This window comes from Pelophylax lessonae, assembly GCF_965119305.1.
Source record: "Pelophylax lessonae genome assembly, chromosome: 4".
NCBI classification, from domain to species: Eukaryota; Metazoa; Chordata; class Amphibia; order Anura; family Ranidae; genus Pelophylax; species Pelophylax lessonae.
The window spans coordinates 83,992,433-84,009,317 of NC_138771.1; the positions used below are offsets into that span (position 1 = coordinate 83,992,433).

At 41.7% G+C, this 16,885-nt stretch overlaps 1 protein-coding gene across 5 annotated transcripts in view; it reads right to left on the reverse strand.

The window, feature by feature from the left end:
- SEMA6D (semaphorin 6D) overlaps window positions 1–11,865 on the reverse strand; it is an 88,765-nt gene extending 76,900 nt beyond the window's left edge. For 4 of the 5 annotated variants that reach the window (XM_082254406.1, XM_082254404.1, XM_082254405.1 and 1 more), the window contains exon 1: window positions 11,614–11,865. The gene's annotated coding sequence lies outside the window, so the exon portion shown is untranslated. Of the gene's footprint in view, window positions 1–10,431; window positions 10,457–11,613 lie in introns of those variants that run through there. The other variant, XM_082254403.1, reaches the window with a different exon arrangement.
- Window positions 11,866–16,885: the final 5,020 nt, after the last annotated feature.

Consider the following 16,885-nt stretch of genomic DNA (forward strand, 5'->3'; position numbering starts at 1 on the left):
AATACCTATGTCTATGGACCTCAAAACGCATCACATTGCAGGAACTACTTTGAAGTCATTGCAACTTGAAGTCGCACATATATAAACAGTACTCATTGGAAATCATGGAGTAGGACTTGTCATGCGACTTTGCAGTACCAAATCACAGGACAAGTCGCACAAGTGTGAAAGGGGCCTAAATCTGACCACTCAGAATTTGGCGCAGCTGTGCCATGGTAGCCAATCAGCTTCTAACTTCCACTTTTTCAATAAAGCTTTGACAATAAAAACTGGAAGCTGATTGATTTCTATGTAGAGCTACACTCCACTCTTAGTAAATCTCCTCCAATATCATTATTCCCCCCAACCACCTTGATTGCTGGCTAAAACAGAAAAAAAAAAAATAAGAGATCCAACTATGACCAGTCTTAGGCCCCTTTCACACGGGCGATCCGATCCCCTGATCGGGTGCTCAATGCATCCCTATGGGGCAGCGGATGTCAGAGGAGACATCTCCACTGACACCTGCTGCTCTCCGATCCGATCCTGTCCTAAAAATCTGAACAAATGGAAACCCTATATTCCATCCATTTGGAGGATCGGATTGGAACGGACAGGCGGTCCGTTCTCATCCGATCTCCCATAGAGGACAGCGGGGATCTAACAGCTCCGTCTCTGCACACAGAATGTAGATAGAGCTGTCATCCGCCTGCTCAGCGGGGATCGGCGGTTTGATCCCCCGCTGAGCAGAACGGACTCCGTCCCATGTGAAAAGACCCTTATACAGCTAAGCTTTTTTTTACTCTTTTCCATTTTCATGTTTTTTTTTTATGTGTGTTAAAACATTTTGCGCATGTATTGATGAGCGGTTTAGCCCCCCTTTCACATGGGCTTAGAGATGTGAAATGTAGTTAGCCCAGCTAATGCATTACCCGCATTACAATGCATTAAAGAACGCTGCCCTCACATCCCCTGTGGTTTTAGTGGCTGTTTTTTTTTCCACACTGGGGAAGCACTGTAAAGGCTTCAAAGGACATGCATTGAATGCATCAAAAACACTATAGGTGTGTTTTTGGTGCCCTGCAATGAAATTCAATGGAGCCAACAGGTTGCAGCAAAGCCTAGAGAATCCAACATGTCCTGGCATTGCTGGCATGATGCAAAGCAACATTAATGCAGTGATGTATACATTCTAGTCTGCCTGCCATTGTTTAATTACATAGAGCATTGGGAGGCGGTACGTGAGTGTAAAGCCCCGTAAACACGTAGCGATTGTCGGCCGAACGATCGGCCGTCTTTTGTCCAGGGCTGTCCTGTCGGTTGAAAAGTGCTAAAGACTGCACACGAATTTTGTCGGCCGACTGCAGAAGTGATGTCATGTGATAGTTAACTTTCCGTGTGTTTTTTCTTCTCTGAGCATGCCCAGTCTTGCTAATCTGCTGTTTGTCGGCCGAATTCTGTACTGACTGGCGAACAATCGCCCGTTCTGGTCTTGACCAACAAAAATTTTAAAGCCTGCACACCAGATTCTGTTTGGCCGAAAAGTCGCAGTCGGTTGTCGGAAGCATCATACTAACAAGCCGACAATCGGCCGATCGGACGTTGGCCGAATATTTACGGCCGACAATCGCTACGTGTGTACGGGGCTTAAGGCTCCATTGCACCAATGCATTTTTGCAGAAACACAGGACATTATTTTTAACATGGGTTCCTATGGAAAACGTTCACATCAAAGCATTTCTGTGGCTCTGTGTTTTTTGAAAGGGTCAGGGGATGTCTTAAATGCAGAACAGTGCTTTTCTTACTTTTTTGGTTCAATAAAATCCAATGGAGAAGCTGCAAAAAAGCATTAAGTGCATTTTTACTGCAATTTGATTTTTTTTAGTCTGCCCAACAACAAATTTGCCAAAAAGAAAAAATAATAAAAAAAAAAAACATGTACAACCCAAATCGTGGCAAAAATTACAGGAAAAAAAAAAAAAAAAACACTGCAGAAAAGTGCAAAAGCAAACTGCCTAGGTATGAATGGAGCCTTAACCACTTGCCTACTGGGCACTTAAACCCCCTTCCTGCCCAGGCCAATTCTCAGCTTTCAGCGCTGTCGCACTTTGAATGACAATTGCGCGGTCATGCAACACTGTACCCAAATCACATTTTTATCATTTTTTTGTCAAACAAATAGCTTTCTTTTGGTGGTATTTAATCACTACTTGGGTTTTTATTTTTTGCTGAACAAAAACACAAAAGACTGAAAATATTGGGAAAAAAAAAAAAAAACTGTTTTATAGGTTGTTATAAAACAGGTACCCTTCTGCTTCATAGATGTGCGCTGATGAGGCAGCACAGATGGGCCCTGATAGGCTGCACTGATAAGGCGGCACTGACCTGCACTGGTAGGTGGCACTGATCTGCACTGGAAGGTGGCACTAGGGCACAGATGATCCTCTCCTCTTCGGGACCAATGTCCCTCTGACAGCAGCCGGCGATCAGCTTTTTTTCCCCCACACACTGACAGCGCTGTAGCAGTCTTTTTCGGTTATATCGTGGACGGGAAGTGGTTAAGCCGACCATAGACTGATCAAAAATCTTGCGGGTTCAGCAGAACCGGCTGAATTTTGATCTGCCTCTGGGCAGACTGAATGCATTGAAGTCAATCCATTGACTGACTTCAGTACAACCAGCCTGTCTTTTTTTTTTTTCACCTGATTACTGCTGGGGGCTACAGCTGCCAGCAGTTACCATTGGGTTCTGGAGACGGCTCCACAGGTAGAACTCAAAAAGCACTGTAAGAGAGATTCCCCCATCAACGCCGACTGCGTTGATAGGGGAAATCGCGCAATTTTCTTATATTAATATATAGAATATTGCATAATGTATGTCCTTGCCTTAAAAACCAAGCTAAAATGCTTTTTTAGCATTGTAACTGGGATTGCCACATCTCTAGGCCCATGTGAAAGCGGTCTTAGTGCATTTTCATTCATTATTTATGCGTGATCAATATTAGGCCTGTTAGCAGGGGCTGAAAATACCTGCAAATTGCATTATAGACGCATTTTCATGCTTTATCACTACTTCCTATGACTCTCTAAATGAATTAGAGACGATAAGAAACAGAACTGAACTGTTTGCAAAAATGTCCTGCAGCGCACAGATGTGACCACGCTCCATCTATAACATTGCCTTTGATGACACACGTTTGAGCACCGCCAACGCACACCAATAAAACGGGAATGTGTGAATGAGGCCACAAGAGTTTGGTTAGGTCTCCTCATATTACGCAGTTTTGGTAAATATAATGATGGCTTTATACAGAGTGATTTTTATAGACGATTGACTGCTGATTAATTTTACTGCCTGGGAGAAAAATATCAGAAGATCGAAAAGATCGTTTTATGCATCATACCCTGAATGATCTTAGCAACCGATTTACTTTCCACCAATGGAATTTCCAATCCAGATTTATCAGAATCCTGGTTTTGCTCAAAATTGTTCAGTGACAATAAGAGCTCATTTAGATGTGTGGCCGCCATTGCTGCCCCTCTGAAAAGCGATCCACCACAGATCATTTTTTAGAGGGGCAGACATGAAGGAGGCCACATACTTCCTCTTAGTTGGCAGTCTAATATCTCTAAAAAGTGATCCATTTTAGAGACATAAAATGTGGCTAGAAGGTGCTATGTCCCCTCATTACCATCGCCTGATTACTGCCCCTTGAACGGTTGCAGAACAGTAGTGGTGTGGCCCAAGGTAAACCACAGCCAAAGGCATCCTTTGGTATAATTTTTGCTGCACTGTGATTGCAGCAGCGTGTACTAGCATGACTGCGGGCCATGGTAACCTGCGACTGGGCGGTCTAACTATGGCTCCAACGCCTATTTACACCGCTCCCCCCATGTAAGCAAGGTCTTTGGGGGGGAATTGATCAAAACTGAAGCAGACGCAATCTGGGGCAGCTGTGCCTGGCAATCAATCAGCTTCTTTCATTTTCCAAGTTTAACCACTTCCTGCAAACTGATGTACTTGTACGTTGGCTTGAAGAAGTGGTTGTACCGGGTTGATGCCGGTATCCTTTTTAGAGCCGGCGGTCAGCTTTCAGGAGATAACAACCAATGTGGCTCAGCAGTTATCCCAGTGTGCGGGAGGGGACGCCCCCCGTGGCTCTGCCCGGGTCTCCCGCCCCGCCGGGAGACCCAAGCAACCAGCCAGCACGTCTGTTGGGCTGGTTGGGGTCCCGAACAAGGCCGGATTCGGCTTTGATTGAGTCTCCAATCACGTACCCCGGAGGCAATGTCACAACTTCACTTCCGGTTTACTTGGCTGCCAATGGTGCCGATTTTTTTTAAAAAGAAAGTGTCAGTATTCAAAAGTGCAGATTTCGATGTTTTGAATACTTTGAAGTGCATTGGAGGGGTTTGGGGTCTTTTAGACCCCAGATCCCTCCATAAAGAGTACCTGTTACTGCCTATTACTCTCACAAGGGATGTTTACATTCCTTGTGACAGCAATAAATGTGATTTTTTTTTTGTGTTAAAAGAGAAAAAAAAAATTAAAAAGCGTCCTTGTGAGCTCGCCCAAAGAAAACGCATATGTAAGTCGTGCCTGCAAATTTGTGTTCAAATCACATGTGAGGTATCGCCGTGATCATCAGAGTGAGAGCAATAATTCTAGAAAAAGACCTCCTCTGCAACTCTAAACTGGTAACCATTGTCGCCTATGGAGATTTTTCAGTACCGTAGTTTGTCGCCATTCCACAAGTGTGCGCAATATTAAACCATAACATGTTAGCTATCTATTTTCTTGGCGTGACGTTATCTTTTACAATATACAAAAAAAAAAAAATTGGGCTAACTTTACGGTTTAGTTTATTTAAAAAAATTTCAGAGAAATGTATTTTTTCCAAAAAAAAATGCGTTTGAAAGACCGCTGCGCAATTACAAAAAATATTGCAATGACTGCCATTTTATTCTCCATAGTCTTTGCTAAAAAAAAAAAAATTATATAGAGAAAGATAGATGTTTGGGGGTTCTAAGTAATTTCTATAAAAAAAAAAAAAAAAAAAATACTGATTTTACCTTGTAAACAACGTGTCAGAAATAGCCTTGGTCCCTAAGTGGTTAACTAAACAAGCTAAAACAGAAGTTGATTGAATATAAATATAAATATTTATGCTCTGGGGACACTTGTGGGAACACAAGAGGCGTGGGCAACAGTACCAACACTAGTTTATTTTTACATTGATAGTGGTAGCACTGACACTAAAAATAGGTTCACTCTGATTTTTGATACATAGTGGTGGTTGTGAGTTTTTAAATAGGTTGTAAACCCCCGGACAAAAAAAAAAAAGACACAGGCATAATGAGGTAGTATGCATCGCATACTAGTTCATTATTAAAATACTAATCTTAGAACAAAGCCCTTTCAGCTGCGCCCGCACACCACGGAGACTGCTGACATCGTCCTTGTGCCTCGTTTCCACTGAGCGGTACGGTTCGGTACATCTTGATGAGGCTTGTGTTTCCACTGCCAACAGTACCCAAGCTCATCAGTACCTCAACAGTATTGCTCCACCCTGTTGGTACGGTACTAATGTGCTTGGTACCCCAACGAAAGGGTACCAAAAAAGTGGTACTGTACGGAATTAGGGTACCATTTACAACTTTTGACAATTGAAACAGCAAAAATTGCGTACCGTACCGAACCGTACCGTACCACTCAGTGGAAACGAGGCATTGGTGTTACTTCCGGGTTCGCAGGCTCCGGTGCTGTGGGTGGCCGTAGCCATGACTCACTCCTGCTGGAGCCGCCTGTTTGTGGCATGGGCTCTGAAGGTCCGGCACGGTAAGCCTGTGCAAGTTTAGATATTCACAGAACCTACAGCTATGCCTTATTATTGGCTTACCTGTAGGTACAAGTGGTGGAACAAAGTTTACAAGCACTTTAAAGGCCCCTACACACTTGACAAAAATTGGACGAAATATCCTCCGATTTTTCTCTCTCATGCTCAGCGGTCATAACCGTTTTTAGTTGACAGTGCATAATGTTTACGAAATTTCTAGTCCGATTTTTTTTTTTGGGACATTTGTGCCTAGACTTCCGGGTCGTCAGCAACTGCAGATCATGCGCTGCCTTTCGTATTCAATTTTTTGCGGACGTACTGCATACACATTGAATGAAAATTGGTCGTCTGAGGACAGACGATAAAAATTTTGGGGTTTGTCCCTCCATTTTTTTTCGTTGAAAATGTCGGCTTTGGCTGCTGAAAGTTGTGTACACACTAGCCGAAAATCGTACGATTTTACCTCAGACGGGAATTTTCGGCAGATTTTCTACTAGTGTGTACCCCACTTTAGCAGCAGTCTCTCGCTTATAGTGATTGTGCTTAAGTTTTGTGTTTTTATAGAAGCTGATTGGTTGCAGTGCAAAGCTGCTCCACCAGTTTTGGCAAATTCCCCTATTGTATCTTTTCAAACATTACAAGATTTGATCATCTTTTTCGATTCTGTAAAGAATCGTTTGATTCAATCGTTACATGCATGACCGCCATAAAGGGAACTGATAGTGCGCAATCAGATTGTATAGTGAATGGCCAGCTTAAATAAGTAGAAGAGGGTCCAATCTTTTTTCAGCTGCCTGTGTTTGGCCAGAGATTCCTTCTGTACTGTATGGGGGACAAATGACAAATCTGCTGAAATAACTGCATCACCTGTTGTGGATGATGACAGTCATGCCACGCTGTGCATCATTGCAATCTACTTTCCCCAAAGCAGCAAGGCGTGACCTCATAAGCCCTAATATATACAGTGCTAATTAGATTTGTAGGAGGTCACACAATTATGTGTCATTGTAGAATCACTCTATTACATTTATAAAGGTTCTTTTTTTAATATCGCCTGAAGAAAGCTCGGTAGTCACATCTGATTCACACATGCCAGTAGGGACACATTGTAGCTGATGACTGCAGCAGTAATTTCTTACTTCCATTACCTATCAAGAAAAGACATATGTCTCCTTTATAGATTTCCCCTAACCCTAACTGGTTATTTCCGCTGAATACAAACTAGGGTGAAAATTATTCCTTTATTACCGTAGCAGCTAATGGCTTTGTTATCCTTCTACAGATCTTTCATCACAACTAGCAACTCCCATCAGCCTCTTCAATAGGAGTTGTAGTTTAGAACATCTTATTATAACATTTTTGTAATATAAATAGATGTAGTCAATGATGGGAAAACATTTAATTACATGCTAGACCAGGTAGCAACTGTTTTATCTCAACTGTTTTTTCTATAAAATTTCTTCTGTGAATAATTAATTTTATGCCATATATATTGTTGCATAAATATGACAAAGCCTTAAAATTGGTCTCATTTATTTAAGCTGGTATAATTAGATGCCTGAAGTATGCAATTAGATATGAATGGCAGGACACATTCATCTTTCTGTAAATTTCCTTGGCGCAAGGTAAATGTTTACAGGTAGCGCGTCATCCACTGGTGCGGCTTGGAGGAGGTTCATTAGGTAGACAGTTGGGTTTACCACATGAATTCCTAGCCTGGGGCAAGAGGAGCATGGTAAAAATAAAACTCCTGTTTATAACCTCACAGAAGGAATGCCTGGTCCTGGGCTTTAAACATTTTCAGCAGAGCATTGAAAGCTACAGGATCCATTCTAAGCAGGCTTGTGCTTGTTAATTACACAGCTAGCCCTATGTGGGGGGGAAATAATAGAAAGCCATCACTAATATTACCAGAAGAGTAGTAGAGATCTGGAACCAACTACCAGCAACATAGCAGGAAAAACAATATCCACTAGAATAAACCCACACAGCATAAACAAAGATCTGCCCTTAGGCAAAAGGCATTAATAAGCAAAATAAATATGAAGATTAGCAGGATGACTTGGTCTTACTGCCATCAACACGTTGTTCTTTTAAATTACAATCACTCATTAGAGTTGGGCCTTTTCCAAAGCAAACTCATTACTTTGCACATGCAACATCAAATAGTTTATAAAATACGTTCTTTTGGTGTATAAATTCATAAAAAGGCCAGGAGTAGAGGGATGACTTGGTGTTGCCTGCCATCAACATCTTATTACTCCAATATACAATAGCTCAACACAGTTGGGTTTTTTTTTTTAAAGCAATATTTTACTATGTGTAAATACAGCATTAATACTTCAGAATTACTTTCAGTGTATAAAGGAGTAGGTCATAAATGCTATTTAATTGTATAAAGAATGCATATAATAGAAGATTGGAAGGATTACGTTGTCTTGCCTGCCACCAACATATTGTCCCTTTAATTTACAATAGCTCAACCAAGTTGGGTCTTTTCCAAACCAACACTGTTACATCTTAAATGCAACATCAATATGTTATAAATCCTTTCAGTGTATGAAGAATATTTCATGAATAATATTTCAATGTATAAAGAATGCATACAGAAGACTGGAAGGGTGACTTGGTCTTCACTGCTATCAACACATTGTCCCCTTTAATTAGCTCAACCAAGTTGGGTCTTTTCCAAACCAACCATGTTACTTCTTAAATGCAACATCAATATGTTATAAATCCTTTCAGTGTATGAAGAATATTTCATGAATAATATTTCAATGTATAAAGAATGCATAAAATAGAGACAGAAGACTGGAAGGGTGACTTGGTCTTCACTGCTATCAATACATTGTCCCTCTGATTTTATAATGGCTCAACCAAGTTGGGTCTTTTACAAACCAAACAGGTTACTTCTTAAATACAATATCAATATTTTATAAATACTGTTTCCAGCGCACAAAGAATATTTCATAAATAGGTTTTCAGTTTGAAAATAATGCATAAAGAAGTCACAAATGATTAGGAGGATGACTTGATCTTGCCTGCCATCAACACATTGCTCCTCTAAATTACAATAGCTCAAGACTTGTGTCTTTTACAACCCAGACATGCTACTTTTTAAATATAACATTAATATTTTATAAATACTTTCAGCGTATAAAAGAATGCATAAAATAGTCAAAGATTGGAAGGGATGACTTGGTCTTGTCTGCCACCAACACATTGTCCCTCTAATTTACAATAGCTCAACAGAGTTGGGTCTTCTCCAAACCAAACACATTACTGTTTAAATACAACATCAATATTTTAAAAATTCCCTTTTTTGCCATATAAAGAATAATTTATAAATACTTTCAGAATATAAAAAATGTGTAAAATAGTCACAAGAGATTGGAAGGATGACTATATCTTGCCAGCCATTAACACATTGTCCCTTTAATATACAATAGCCCAACAGAGTTGGATCTTCTCCAAACCAAAATTAAAATGCAACATTAATATTTTATTAAATATTTTTTTTTCCAGTGTCTAAAGAATATTTCAGAAACACTTTTTTCAGTGTATAAAAACATATTTTATAAACATTTTTTTTTTCAGCGTGTAAAGAATACATAAAACAGTCAAAAGAAGACTGGAAGGAGGACTTGGTCTTGTCTACCACCAACACACTGTCCCTCCATCTCAGAATAGCTAAACAGAGTTGTCTCTTTTCAAACATGTTACTTTGTAAATACGACATCAGGAAGTCAAATATTTTTTTAGTGCATCACCACAACATAAAATAGTGACACATTTATCTTAGTGTTCTATACATAGAATCCTGATCTCTCCTAGAATGCAAGGCACAACATATGCACACATCCCAGCTATCTCTACTCAGCAGCAGATCGCAGGCCATGCTGGGCTTTGTAGTTCAACCACAGACACCCCCCCCCCCCCGAAAAAAAAAAAAAAAGGGGGGGGGGGAAGGAGTGGAGTCAGATTCAGCATAGCAAGTGCCTATAGCAGTCCAGCCCTCTACTTTGAGCTGGGTGAGGTGTGGTTTCAATAGGTGGTGCACTGCACTAAACCAGGATTTTTAGTCCAGGATTTCTCTTGCAAAGCTTTAATCCTCGCACAGCCTGTGACCTTTCAGCTGCGATCAGGCTTTACACACAAGATATCTAAACCTTGCTCGATCAGACATCCAAGAAATAAAAAAATAAAATAAAAAAAACTTTATGCCTGTGTCTGGCTTGTCATCTTGCCTGGGAAGGCTGGAGCTCTGCGATCCCAGCACTGCACAAGAATAATAGAGATCGCAGCCTCTCCTATTTGTTTCCATACATAATTGATATTCACAATGAAATCTAGCTGCCTGCTTGCTTACATGCATGCATGGGGGGGGGGGGGGGGGTACCCAGTGCTGGACAAAGTTCTAGCAATACAGCACTAATACAACTGCACGATCCATCTCCATTCATCAATAATAAACAACCCATGCAATTGCAACTTGCTAACAATGCAATGGAAAGGAAGGTTTGCATGGAGTCAGCACCAGGGAACAGGTAGCCCCCATGTCCCCAGATCACACAGGCACACATAGAAATGGTCACTTATAACAAAGGGTAACTTACCTATAGGAAAGGAATTGTCGGGAAGGAGGGGGATCGCTGGCAGCTACTTTCCCATTGCTGAGCACACAGTGCAAATCCTGCTGGTATCCATCTAAGTTTGCATTGTAGGCTTCCTTGCTTATAGTCCACCAAGGCAGGATTCCCATCCAGGGGTAGGTAGGAGTTCCCAGGGACAATCCAGAGGGGGGTTATCACAAGGCTCTGCACATCCCGGTGTCCTATAGACCAGCACTGTCTTGAGGCCCTGCTGTAAGCTTTCTGATCTTCAAAGCTCCAGCTTGATCAAATGGCAGAGAGACAGTGGACTGCCCTAACCCCCCTGCCTGCACCAGCACCTCCCCCTGCACACTCCCATCCCCCCTCCTCCTCCTTCCCCAACACACAGCTCAGCTCCCTTTACAACTATTTGCAATCACTTCCATGCACACACAGCCAGGGGCATAGACGATCCTGGCTTGCAGAAAGTTTGCCCCTGGCTGCCCGCAGGCTCTCCCTGCTATCAGGGGTGCCCAGGCTGCAGGGTGGCACTGAGCTCAGCTTGCATGGTACGCAGATTGCTTGCTGGATCCCCTGGCTGGCAAGCTCTTCCTTGCTATCAGGGGTGCCCAGGCTGCAGGGTGGCACTGAGCTCAGCTTGCATGGTACACAGATTGCTTGCTGGATCCCCTGGCTATCAGGGGTGCCCAGGCTGCAGGGTGGCACTGAGCTCAGCTTGCATGGTACACAGATTGCTTGCTGGATCCCCTGGCTATCAGGGGTGCCCAGGCTGCAGGGTGGCACTGAGCTCAGCTTGCATGGTAGGCAGATTGCTTGCTGGATCCCCTGGCTGGCAAGCTCTTCCTTGCTATCAGGGGTGCCCAGGCTGCAGGGTGGCACTGAGCTCAGCTTGCATGGTACACAGACTGCTTGCTAGATACCCTGGCAGGCTATACCTTGCTATCAGGGGGGCACAGGCTGCAGGGTGGCACTGAGCTCAGCTTGCATGGTACACAGATTTATTGCTGGATCCCCTGGCTGGCAAACTCTCTCTTGCTATCAGGGGTGCCCAGGCTGCAGGGTGGCACTGGGCTCTGCTTGCATGATACACACAGATTGTTTGCTGGCTGTCAAGCTCTATCAGGGGTGCCCAGAATGCAGGGTGGCACTGCATGGTACACAGATTGCTTGCTGGATCCTGCTTACCTCTTATGGCAAAGCGATCTGCTTATTCTTCTTTCTGCTGTTGCTCCCTTCATAGAATAGTAAAGTCATGAGAAGCCTTCCAGCAGCAGCAGCAGCTACAGCAGGGCAAGCCAGGAGAAAAACAAACTGAGACAAGGCAAATGGTGTAATTCGATCCATCTCTAGTCAATCCATCAAAAGATCAGTAGGCTGCTGCTTACTAAACCAGGGAGCCACCCCCAGCTCTGGGATCCTGCAGCACACATGCACATATGGGTTGTCCTCCTCCTATGTCTTTTTTTTTTTTCTTTCTTTCCCTGGATGGATGTGTGTCTATTGCTAATGCTGGAAACTCTTGGTGACCCCAAGGTGGCCTCTCCCTCCCCCCCTTTCCAGCTAGAACAGTGCCCAGCTGAATATTAAGACAGTCAGTCCTCCTCTGCTCATTATCCCCATCTTATTACAGACATCCTGAAGACAGATCATCTCTCTCTCTGCACCACAATCTCAGCAAAGTTCATTCCTAGTTTTCTTTGGCAGAAGAAACACGTTATACTTAGCAGCAGAAAAAGCAATCAGCGGAGGTGCTTCGTTTCCCCCCCACCCCACTGTAAATTGAACACACAGATTCTCATTTTCTATTTTTTTTTTGAACTGAGCTCGACCAGCTCAATGTAATTTGCTGCGCTAATAGGAGGGCTGATTTACTGACATCTGCGCATGCAAAGCGTTTTGCAACAAAATAGGATGCTAAGGGGCCGTTTGTCTGCTGCGCAATCTGTGGAAACAATTCAAAGCGAAAAGCGACGACGTTATTGGCTTGGGAAATAGTTTTCGCAAATAACGACAGCAACAGGAGATGCAATATAGGGATAAAAGGGTTATAGGTAAACATATAAATATAGTGTTGTAACTTATGTACTGCATACTGCTAATTGCTATAATATTCATATTCATATTGTTATTAGTTTTTATTTTATTTATTTTATTTATTTGCATATAGATTTTATTGATATTTCTTGAGTTACAGTGCTTTCATCATACACACAGCAAAGGCAAGAGGTTTCTTGCATAAACTCACACCCTTATAGATTGTAAGCTCTAACGAGCAGGGCCCTCTAATTCCTCCTGTATTGAAATGTATTGTAACTGTATAGTCTTCCCTCATATTGTAAAGCGCTGCGCAAACTGTTGGCGCTATATAAATCCTGTATAATAATAATAATATGAATAATGTACATTCCACTAAGACCCCTCCCCCCCCCCCCCTTCGACCCAGAGACAAAGGGGGGGTATCCAAAACAGTGGGACCATTCCGTCTTTAAAATAACAAAGAAGTGAAAAAATGAGAATCCAATAGGACAGAAAACTATTTTAATACAGGGTTTACATAGCGCCAAAGTGCAGCACTTCAGGATTACAGTTACAATACAATTAAAGATAAGGAGGTTAGGAGGGCCTTGCTTGCGAGAGCTTACAATCCTAAAGGCAGGGACAAGTGGTACAAAAGGTAATAAATATTGTCATATTAATAAACAAGAGCTGTTCATACTATTATGCCAGCCACAGACAGAGCAAATTTTCAAGTCGCTTGAATCCCGCATCAACACAGTCAGTGTTAATGGAGGAATCCCTCCTGTGGAGCCATTGTTTTTTCCCAGCGATTGCTATAATAGCTGCTAGCAATAATCGCATACAAAATCCGACCACTTGGTTGTACCCAAGTTGATTGATTAACTTGGGTACATTTAGCCTGCCCATACATGGTTTGAATCTCGGCCAGTCCCCGCTGAACCAGCCGAGATTCAATCTGTCTATAACCTGCATTAAAAATGTTTTTGGACTGTGAAATTCTACCCCATTTAATGAAGAGGTGCATGTTTGCTTATGAAAATTGAAGGATTGGAAGCTCAAAGTCAACTATAGCCATTGTTAATTTTTTTGGATTTGGGTATCACTTTTAATTCACCCACAAGTAGACCACAGATATTGGAAAGCACTGGTAATGAAATGCACCAACCACTAGATTTTTTTGTTAATCTGATATACTTATGTCCTAATTAAAGCATGGTACACACAGGATGAATAATGGCCGGTTCAACAGAAACCGTCTGATATTCAGCCCATGTGTATACACCATCCTGGCTTCTGACAAACAGGCATGCATGGAAAACCGGTCATTCAATCAGCGCTGGCAGCCAATGGCTGAGAATGCTTACCAGTGTATTCTGATGTGGTGGCAGATCCCCTGTCAGAACAAAATAGCTCAGCGGGAAGATTGCTTTATTAACATTGCATAGTTAGTACAGCGAGCTCCTCCCAAGCTCCTTCGGTTTTTTTTGTTCAGCCCGCTGAGTTGAACGAAAAAACTGATTGGGTTTACCAGGCTTTACCCTTAACGCTGCTGTTTCCTAAACTACTGTGTTTAAATGTGTCTGGAGAGGGCACCAATAGGCTTTCTGATTATTCAAGTCAGCCAAAACAAAAGGCCAAACAACGATCTTCTAACATTTGGGGCAGCCATTGCTGACTTCCAGCTGAAAGTGCTAGTTGGGTTGGCTTTTATGTTGACCAACTGTTTTCAGTACTTTCTGAGCCACAAGGTTGATTTACTAAAGGCAAATAAACAATTCAATTTACAAGGAAATTTTTCCTTAGTTCGGTTAAGCTCTCTTGACTTCCATCATCCAATCATGTGCAAGCAAAAATATTGTTTATTTTTACTTTCCTTGCACATGATTGGGTATTCTTTGCCAAGTAAAATGCTACTAAATTTGCGAAACTAATACAAAATTTGCTTGCAAAGTGAACAGACTATTTGCCTTTAGTAGAACAACCCCTCTGACTCAGAACTAGTATGCAGAAAAAGTTAGAAAAAAAATCAGAAGTCTTTATGTGCATACTTGTTTGGAGTTAATGACTCATAAGCAGTGAAGCAAGAGAATTGTCATGATCCCCTTTACAGAATGAGACGTTAAAGGCAGTTTCTGTGTTTGTACAAGGAAAGGTTTCTGATAAACATATTTGGCAACCTTTTCCAAAAGTATCCAATTCTTCCAGTTTTATTATTTTAGTACATTAAGGGTCCATGTACACGGGACGTTGTTAAAAGTCCCTTTGAATGCTGGAATTTTTACGACGTTTGAAACGTCCGTTCGGTCGCGTTTGTACCCGCGTTTAGCGGGCGTTTGCGTTTAGAACCGTTCCTAGAGGTCATAAAAATTATTACCCTTTAAAATGGAAAAACGCGAACACCAAACGCGGGTCATCGTGTTCGGTCGCGTTTTTGCGTTTGAAATGCCGGGAAACACACGTTCGAACGCAAATAATTGCGTTCTAAAAAAAGTCCCTGAACGCAACTGCCCGCAAATGACCGCAAACGACCTGGTGTACATGGACAGATAAGATAAAATGTAGATGGGTTCAGGGGCTTCTAAAAAAAACGCCCAACTGCTCCTAAACGGCCATTCCCAGCGTCCCGTGTACATGGAGCCTAACAAGGTGATTCTGTAAAATAACGTAAAGAGTAATGGTAAGATGCGAAGTGCAGTAACCCATAGCAGGCAGTATAAAATCAACTTTCAGCTGAGACTGCTACAGTAAAAGAAATGTTGATTGGAGGCATGGGTTTCTGAACCCTGCACATCACTGTTGCTCTTAGGACTGTCCTACTGAATAAGTCTATATGCTGTGTAGCTTTGCATAGACCTATCTTTATACCCGTAGGTCTAGGTACTTGTCAGATTAGACCACAGACAGTAATGATCAAAAATGAAAGATCATGCAGACCTCAAGGGAGGTTGTTATACACTGGTCTCATAAGTTGTGCAACCTCTGTCCGCTCACATCAATTGTCCCATGCATTTGATATCTAGTAATTACAAGTAGATGTAAGTCAGCATCAAAAAGACTTGTCACTACACACTAAGTAAATAGGAACAAGTATGACCCAAAACAATCTCCTCATATTTGACTGCTACATAAATGTCTGACATCCTCATATAAAGTATCTCTTTTGACATTTGTTATAGGGGTCACCACCTAGCATGTTCAAGATGTGCTCCTAATTTTTTACAGAATGGTTGAAAATGTCATTAATGAATGAACCATTATGAGCAATGAATTGCTGAAATACTGACAAATGTCTAGACATATCAAATGTTTCAATCTCAGTTAGTAATCATAGCTTATTTAAAATAGATTTAAAAGAGAATTCTGTCCAAAATGGGTCATTTCCAGTTTTGGATACAGTAGGAAAAGGTTAGAACCATAACAGGTTCCTGTTCCTCTGTCTAAGCAAAGTGATTTCCCTCCACTTCCTAAGCATTGACACAAGAAGTAAAGAAATTTCAATTGTGACAAAGGCTACAAAGTGGCTCCAACAAAAACCCACAAAATGGGCTAAACTGTAACTCCCTGTCCATTATAGGAGTCTGTGTCTCCAGTAAGGTTTCCTTACACCTTATTCCAGTGAAAACTAAAAGTGGATTTGGAATTTACCTAATAAACTGAGATTCTAACCTTTCCTCACTTTGCTAAAAAATGGAAAACACTGGGTGGATGGAGTCCTACTTTGAATCTGTATTTTACTTTTCCCAGACCTTCCCAAATATGTACTTGCCTTTCCATGCACTGCTCCATTCAGCTGCCAGGACTGGGAATATGAAGTCTGTGTAAGCTCCAGACCAACTCCTTCCCTAAACACATATTACAGTGAATAAAGGAAAGGTAGGTATATGCTGATGCATTGGGCAATAAAACAAACTTGTTGATTTTCCTATGCATAGGCAAACAATAGGTTTCCTTTAAAATTATTCCCAAAAGAAAGCCTAATATAATATTCCCTCTACTTCAGTCTGTCTTTACAACTGACAATATCTTGTGCAAAAATGGCATTGGTTGGTCATGCTAAACACTATAAACTGTTACCACAATTCTGTCCTATAGAGTTTCTCTTATATTTTTCTCTTATGCTGGCTGTAGACATCATTTGGTTGTGAGATGTTGGGTCAGAAGTGTGGTCATGGTCTAACCTATTCTATTTTTTTTATTACACATATTTCACATCAGTCCCTGGCCCCTAAGGTGCATACAGTCTCAGGTCTCTATCTCTCATGCATACGTTTACATACTAGGGGAATTTTGGCAGGAGCCAATTAAACTATCGTCTATTTTTGGAGTGTGGGGGGAAACTGGTGTACTCAGAGGAAGCCCATGCAAGCTAGGGAGAAAATTCAAACTCAATGCAGATATTTGGGGTTCACACTGAGCACCTTAGAGTTACTAAGCAGGA